General features: G+C 39.0%; 1 pseudogene across 1 annotated transcript; it reads right to left on the bottom strand.

The window, feature by feature from the left end:
* Positions 1 to 1455: 1455 nt before the first annotated feature.
* Positions 1456 to 6617, bottom strand: LOC148017506 (uncharacterized; annotated as a pseudogene). The gene is made up of 7 exons (XR_015687948.1): positions 6484 to 6617; positions 4434 to 4768; positions 4317 to 4399; positions 4094 to 4201; positions 2352 to 2452; positions 1973 to 2103; positions 1456 to 1892 (listed from the first exon to the last, which is right to left on the bottom strand). The product of XR_015687948.1 is annotated as an uncharacterized LOC148017506 (transcript).
* Between the last annotated feature and the right edge of the window lie 1131 nt (positions 6618 to 7748).

The following is a 7748-nucleotide window of genomic DNA, read 5'->3' as shown; positions in this document are numbered from 1 at the left end:
TATATTTCAAGATAAGAAGTATTAATAATTACCCAATCCTTGAATGCTAGGAAGAAATCTTTTAGCACATCCATAGAGCTAGACTCTAAATATTCACGAGTGACTTCATCCCATGAATAACAATTGAGGTGCTTTATCATCGTCTCTTTTATTTTCATATAAAATTTATGTCTACAAATAAAAATATTTATTAGCATTTGAAAGCATAGACTATAAAATAAGATTAACATATTGAAAAGAAAACTTACGAGTTTCAACTCATTGACTATCTCATCTAAGGAGAGTTCCTTTGCTATTACCCTAGATAAGGTTGATATAAGTACCCTCTCATCCTTCACGCCTTGAAGAGCACACCATGGTAACAACTTCATATCATCAACAAGCTTTTCAATGGATGTATCTATCTTCTTAGAATTTCCCTTCAAACTTATATTTACATCATCCCAAGCCTTCTTTAACTTCTATCCTTTTAATTACTTATCTTCCCACATGTAGAAGATTCGACTCTATAAATCCCAAGCTGGTCCATTCTAAAAACAAGTTGGAACATTGGACCATACTTACAAAAACCCTTTATGTTTAAGTTCTCATCAATTACCACACTAATCTCTAATAAGCACAAACTTCCAAGATTCATGTCTACCTTACCATACTTTTATATATACTCCTCATATTGTGTATGAAAAAATATTAACTACTCAATGAAGAACATTTTTCTCTTGAAATCATTGTTATTATTATGATCTCAAGCCAAAAGTTCCACTTCTTTAAAACTCAATCCTGCATACACTTTATGCTTAGTATATTTAAAGTGATTTGTATGAAGATACGCTTCTAGTAACTATCTTCTCACTTCAATTGAGTGTGAGCCACCTATGACATAAGTCACATGTCTCTACCTTAGACATGTCAAATTTTCTTTTTCTAGACACCAATAAGGATTCACCATAATCACTAAAGGAACAATTGCAACATAAAGATTTATTTCTATTGTCCTTTTAGAGGCAATGTTTTAGAGCACTACAATATTGACAATGGTTGCTTATAAGGCAAACATTTACGATTTTGAAACTTAGAAATCCCATCATACAATTTTTTTGAGGTTTTTGCTTGAAATTTCTTGCTACTTAACCATTCATTAGGGTGGTTACAAAGCTTATGTTACCGCCTCTACATAGAAGCTTAGTACATCTACTCTCTTACCTATAAAGATCTTATTTATTGGAAATCTTATATTGCAATTTTCATGAGGGTTTTGCTTGAAACCTTTTGCTACTTTATCAACCATTTATTTGGGTGAGAGCAATCACTATTTTGAATTATGAGGGTCTTTTATATTTAATGCCCACACTTGTAGAGATCTTATTTTGTATCCTTTTAACCTCCTATTTCATTCGAAATTTTTCATTAGAAAATTCCTTTGTTTTCTTAATATATAACTTTTACATATTGCTCACTACTCTCACATCTCCAAAAGATCATAGCTCATCCACATGGCATCCAAATATTGTTTGTTTCCACAAGATAGAATGAGAAGGGTGGAAGTGTCTATAAAATTATTAGCAAGTAAATGTATATGGTGCATCTTTCCATCAACTTCAAACTTCTTCCATGTCTCGAAGGAGTGCTAAAAAATTCATGTTTTGGGTTTCAAATACTAAACATAAGAGGGATTTTCTTTAACATGCTAGATCCTTGCTCCATGAAAGTAGCTATAGCTATAGATGCATTCATGAGGATTGTGAGGATTCTATTGAGCTTTCCATCAATCCTATGAGAGAAGCTATTATTGAAATTGTAAACATCCTTCAATGCAACCCGACAATCAATCGAGTTCCATTGACAAGAGGCTTGTTTGGGTTGTTCTCTTGTAGCCATCTGGCAAGCCATGTCTTGATCTGGTTAAGGACCACAGGTTATTGAACACACGAAAGCATTGAATCAAAATATCAGTAGCACATGTAGAGGATACAATGGCTTGCAAAGGGTCACTGTGGGGCTTAGCTTTTGCAAGAGCTGTAAGACCCTTCAAGACTGTACTTTTCAAATGCTTCTCAAAGTACTCTACAGAAGAAGCCGCATCTTGAATTGGACCTACTATTACTGCAAGGACAAAAGGATCTGTTAGTGAACAAGTTACAAAAGATTGTACAACATGTATTCCCCTATGGTATCACTTCTCCACTACAAAGAGTTTGGCCACTCAAGAAAGCCACTCAATTATTGCCACCCTCAAGCTTCTTATTTTACTGCAAAAAGGAAAGTAGGGCAAAATTCAAAAAGTCAAGCAAGCATTCAACTCGTTAGCACGTTTTGGTCTATTAGAACTCTATTAGATCTCATTTGACTACCTGATGGAAAAAAGAACCTAATCTCACGCTTTGCCTCTTTGCAAGAACCACTTCCATGCACAGCATTTTGTATTGTATTGGTGCCATATAGTGCTCGTAAGCTGCAGTCACATAACATTTAGCACCTTCATTTCAGCAATGTTACAGATTTTGATGTCTTTAATGAGCACTCACTTGGTCCATTTACATATTACTTAATCAGTGATGAATTACACATTAATATCTTTGGCTAGCAGAAGCTAGTGTTGACAACAGTTGATGGCCTTTACTGCAGATGAGTAAGGAGCACAACCCATGTGGATACTAGTGCCATTTTGAACCACTTCAACATCTGGTTGAATATAACAATCAATGTGGCTGCTGAACTGCACGCTAAACCCTTCAAAGCCAGCACTGAAGTGTTAATTTCATGGTTACAAGCAGACCTACTTCCATAAGGACTGTTGCAATCGCATCCCCTCTAATAGCTCTAATAATAAGAAACTGGATCTCTTTTTGCAGTGCACGACTGAAGGTGTAACTTTTGAATTTTCCAGGATGGGTGACGAACTTCCTACAGGTATTCATATTTGCAAACTGTCGGTTTTCAAAGTTTGATACAATCTGTTATGGGTTCCGACTTGAACCTAGCTCATCTATAAACAGATATGCAGCTAAAGAAGCCATACGCTGCAGGTGAGCAAGTTAAACTGGTCAGAGAGAGCAAATTTTGACACAAAAGTTAAACTGGTCAGAGAGAGCAAATTTTGCCACAAAAATGAAGAAAAAGAATATGAAATCAGTAAGGCATTGAGATGCAAAAGCTTGCAAGAACATGACAAATAGCACAGCATCATGTGCAACTATGCGACCAGCAGGGGAGCTGAGCAACACTCTTATCTTCACAATCAATCTACTAATGCTTAACAGATATGCAGCTAAAGAAGCCATACACTGCAGGTGAGCAAGTTAAACTGGTCAGAGAGAGCAAAATTTGCCACAAAAATGAAGAAAAAGATATGAAATCAGTATGGCATTAAGATGCAAAAGCTTGCAAGAACATGACAAATAGCACAGCATCATGTGCAACCATGCAACCAGCAGGGAAGCTGAGCGACACTCTTATCTTCACAATCAATCTACTACTGCTTAAGTGGGATTAGCTGGGCATCACAACTTCCATGAGCCTTCAAATGAGTAGTGAAACCACAAAACCAACACCTGTGCATCATGGAAGCACACTGTCTGTCATCTCTGCTGACCTAGCCTCCCCAGAGAAATTCACCAAGTTGCTAGGGAAGACATTGCATTACAATGCGTGTGGAGACCTGCTGAAGCTGCATATCTGAATAACTTTGCATTGACCATTCTAATAATTTCTCTGCAAGGGTGCTACCTCAAACTGTAAGACTTGAGAAACATTCTCATGAAGAGAGGCACACTCATTCTGCAGATATTGTTGTATCTGAATACTTAACCCTAGCTTCTTTTCATTCTTCTTCTATAAATGAGGATTTTGCAATTGCCAACATTGACACAAATCCTGTTGCTTGGTGGGGTTCAAGGCAGCATATATACACGCTGAGATAGTACAAGTACAACATTCTATACAAATTTTGCACAGAAAACAATCCAGAGTAAAACCCTTCTCTTCTGCTAGATTACACTTGCTTTAATACTTCAAGATCCGTTTTGCCCACACAGCCCTCCTCCATAGTGACACATTACCAACAATGTCCATTAAAGAGCGAGAAAGAGAATACCTTGATGGTGATTCACGTTTAGCTACCTCTGGATCAGTTGGACCAACAACAGAAAGCCACTCTTGTACAGCATTTCTCTTACCCAGGACAAATGCATGGATAGTTCCACTGGAAGTTGAGGTGCAAAACAATGTGAAAGGAGAAGAAAGAAGTGTAGAATTAAAATCTGGAAATTATTGGAAACAGAATAATAATTATTGGGCAGACTGTCTAGAAAACAGACCTGCTCAGAAAGCGTGCAAGCTTCTCATAAGAGTCACTTCCTTCAAGGTGCTCATAGAATTCCTCGGCTCTGACAGGAGTAAGCTGAACACAAACAAATGCTGAGTCAAAAACAAACTTGTCTCATTAAAAATCTGCTTGGTTACATGGATAGGGAAGGCATTAGAGAGCTAGCCTGAATATGAGTGGACGTCACAACAACAAAGCCTTGAGTCTTCACAGTGTGCAAAATCCTCTCAACATGACCTGACTGAACAGCATCAGGCTTGACCACTGCCAAAGTAAGTTCAGTCTCTGGTCCCTCCATCAACAATGGACATGGATACAAGCTTGACTTTTAAAGATCCACCACTCCAAAACTTAGTTGCACCCTTCAAAACTTTGACTATACCATGCATAGGCTTCAGATATAACAGAACTTAACTTGTAATGCTGCAAAGTACATTTCAAAGCCTGCAATGATGTCAAGAAACACATCAAACACCCTGAATTCAATTGTTTTTTGTAAAGCACAACGTTATACAAAGCTTAAAGTTACCTACAAAGAATTATGCAATAGATTTTTCTGTAAATTGTCAAGAGTCACACATTATTGGCATTGGCGAGACAAAGCAAAATGTTGATGTGACGGATTTCTGTGATCCTTTTTACAACAGACACTGCAATGATATATATTTGAGAACTGTTGTTTGGTAATTAAACTGAATGGCAAACTGGGACCACTGTTGCAGTAGCATCACTAGGCCTGGAAAACAAGCAGTATATTTGCATATAGCATGGCAGGAACTTTAGACATGACAATGTTACAGCTAGGATGCTATCCAAGCAAATCTTCATGTTATAGCTCACTTGTAAAGCCAATAATTTGACACCCATGTGGAAACTAGAATATTTGGAACAGATACTGAATATTTATACATTAAACCCTCAATAGGTGGCTAGCTATAAAGTATCTCTTCACAACAAAACTTACAACTCAGTAGACAATGTAGGGCCAGAACATTGGAGGATGCATGGGCTATATGTTAGTCACAAATGCAGCGCAAAATCTCAGATCAGGCCATATCAGAAGAACAGCTGATGTGAACCACAAGATGGGAACGAGTGGGCTGGGTATTCAGTCACCCCAGCCTATTGCAGGGTGGATCAAGCAGGCTTGCCACTCTATTTGCCCCAGCCCACCGCAGATTTGTCTATCCCCTTCACAGCCACCTAAACACAAGGATGGCATTCAGAACCTTAGTAATTGGTCTAGGAAAACAAATTCTACTGGCCAGACACATACTACAATGGGGAAATCTTTCTCGTTTTAAAGAGCAATTTTCATAAAGCAGTAATAATCTGAGGCGCTGTATCCTTGTGTTGTCTGGCTTACATGACTTCAGCATTCAGCACAACCAAACCCTCAGGTCAGATAAGAATATTACACCTTATTCAACATTCAGATCTGCAAAAGAAACTGAGCCCAATTTCCTATCGTTATTTTCTTGTAAACATGGCCAAATAAAAGCCAAATTAATGGCTCAAACTGCAAGAACGTGCAAGGAAATTATGTTTTCTTCTGCTAACTGGGTCTGGGTACTTGCGGACCATTTAAGTCCTCATAAATAAACCTAAGAACAAGTGTACTCGATATCAGAGAGCTGACATGGTGTAAACCGCAGGGCCCAAAGGCAGCAGACTGTACAATGAGCTACTGTCACAGCCTTGCTCCATGTCTCAAGTCGATACTTCCAGACAAATATTCCTATGTTGAACTCTTGGAGATCCATATTTGCCCACAGTTGCAATTGTCCAGAGCATGCCAGCCTTAGGAAAGGACTCTATCCATGCTGGTATCGCATCCTGTGTCATGTGACATTGCTCGCACCATCAAAGTTCCTGCGGAAACCCTCATTTTGTAAGCAGCAGAGAGCGCTCAACGCACACTGCTTCAAGCAAAAGAAAAGGATTGCCCAAACGCCTCAGGGCAACACAAATTGGTTCCACATTTCCAGGTAGGCATCCTGTTGATGCTACTTACAAGGGTGGCACCATACCCTTTCAGGCTTTGCACAAGCAAGCCATTAAGCACGCATGTAAAAAATTCTAAACGAGCAACAGACCTTTCAATAGACTCTCTCTCTCTCTCTCTCTCTCTCATATGTATGCCACAGATTGATACATACCTTGCAGCAGGATGATGTCTGTCTTCGCAGAAGTGCACCGTGCGATGGATGACGGAAACGGTCCGTCTTGGAATAGAGGAATAAAATACGAATAATTCAAAATTACATAAATAACGGCCTGCCCCAAGCATCCCAATTTTATCCCCCTGTATAAGATGCCGTGGAGCTCCTCAATGGTACTTTTAAAAAAATAATAATATTGTCAAGGTAATAAAAAAAGATTGCACCATACATATGCCTCACGCACTGGCAAAAATTCTAAGCATGATGTAGCTTTGTATACATCACCTCCTCTAGGCTCACAAAACCTCTCTTTCTCAAAGACTACACTGTTTTTTTAAATAATGAACACATGTAAATGTAAATAAATTTACAATGCCATTTTAGACAAATTTTCAGGTCAACCATATCAAGCTCTAGCTAAAGCCTCTTAAAAAACCTTGTAGGCTTTATCAAGCTTCCTAGGACTAATGGGATCTTGGTCCTTCCAAAAAGCATGTCGTTTCGCAATTTCCAAATCTCTTGAATTACAACAACACATAGAGCATTCCAAACCTTCCAAGTCTATTCATCTTCCTCACCTTGTCCATAAAGAGGATTAGTTTACTGTCCACCGTCTCATCAAAGCTAGCTTTCTTGACCCACGCTTCAACTCGGTTGCGTACCTTCTTGGTTTCTAAGCATTCCAAAACCAAATGGTCCAGCATGTAGGATAAAGCCATTGTCCTCCTTGGAAAAGTCCTTGGGCCATTCGCATCGCCAAAGAAGTTTCCCACTTTGCACAATTATGAGCTTGCTAAGGTTACTTTCATAGACCACATTCGAAGTAAGTCAACCTGGTTTGACTTTGTTTATGATCTCTACCATGAAGTCAACCTCAATCCTCCCAAGTTGATAGACTTATTAGATCCTTCTTGTTAGCATGAAATCCATGTCATTCCAATCCCAAATGTCTTCCCATTTGACAATTCCTTTTGCCATCATACATCTTGGCAATCTAGGCTTCTTTGTTCCTACTCTATAGGGCAAGTCAAATGTGTGCTTGAAAGTCAAAAATGACTTGTATCAATGAAGAGTCTTCGAGCCTATCCTACACATCAACCCACATGTTGGGCTCAAGGGCTCTTTGCCAAGCATCAACTAGACCCTATGCCACTTGGGAATGTACCTTCTTTACCTTCTTGCTAGCCAATGGGGGGGGGGGGGGGGGGGGGGGTCGCGACATGGTGTGGTGTGTGTTGAGGGGGGAAGGGGGACGGGCCGAA

The sequence above is a fragment of the Lygodium microphyllum genome, chromosome 22 (genome assembly GCF_053477565.2).
Source record: "Lygodium microphyllum isolate KBCC chromosome 22, Lygodium_microphyllum_v1.1.10, whole genome shotgun sequence".
NCBI lineage: Eukaryota > Viridiplantae > Streptophyta > Polypodiopsida > Schizaeales > Lygodiaceae > Lygodium > Lygodium microphyllum.
This window is presented reverse-complemented; position numbering and strand designations above follow the sequence as displayed.